This window comes from Ochlerotatus camptorhynchus, unplaced genomic scaffold (assembly GCF_037179485.1).
Source record: "Ochlerotatus camptorhynchus isolate MF236.1 unplaced genomic scaffold, CSIRO-AGI_Acam_v1.1 ptg000588l, whole genome shotgun sequence".
NCBI lineage: Eukaryota > Metazoa > Arthropoda > Insecta > Diptera > Culicidae > Ochlerotatus > Ochlerotatus camptorhynchus.
In genome coordinates this window covers 249149-250000 of record NW_027041068.1, presented here as the reverse complement: position 1 = coordinate 250000, position 852 = coordinate 249149, and positions in this window count along the sequence as shown.

Sequence of the window (852 nt, the reverse complement as noted above, 5' to 3'; positions counted from 1 at the left end):
AAAGTACGTGAAACTGCCTAGGGCTCAAGCCCGTTGAACTCGATTATCCGAGCGGAGACATTCACCTGCGGTTGGCCGATCGGCTCGCCGCAGGGCACTTGTCTCCCGCGTTCACAAGAGGACATTGCGAGCCATTACGAAACAGCTTTCGTGTCCGCAAGGACGCAAGGTCACCCGACAGTTGCCCCCTGGTGCTGATGCAGGTTCCTTGGTGTGTGCTCTGTGTGAGGTGGCGCGGTGGTTCCTTGGTGAGGTGTGTGAGGTGGCGCGGTGAGGTGCGGTGGTTATTTTCCGGCCGCGCTCATCATCACCATATGGTGGTGGTGCGCGCGTGTCCGTCGAGACGTGTGTGTGTTGTGTATGAGAAGAGAAGTCCCCATCATGGCCTTGGTTATAGGCCTTGGTGTGTGGACTTCTCTTTTCTGCATGAAGTCCCCCGGCGCCTAAAGGTATGCAATGCAATAGTCAATAGTCAAACAATCCGATGATCGGAAGATGGAACGAAAAACCCATCACATGGTGCTTGTGCTGGACTTGTCTTTTTTTTTTGCACAAGTCCCCTGCAGTCAGTCGGACTCGTAAATCATGGTGGACTTGTCGGAATGGATGGAAACAACGAACACACACTAACTGCCTACCTACCAGCGGCCACGCCCAGCGCTGTTGGGCTGTGCATCATACGGCACGAGGAACGATTTTAAGAGGTGAAACGTTGTGGTGAGGTTGGACGATTACGTTGAGGAGTGCTTCGCGCACATACTCGCTCGCTCGTAGACCATGCCACCAATACGCTGCCGGTCCTCAGTGTACTTACAATACTAACAAAACACACCACCATTGTCCCATTGTGGT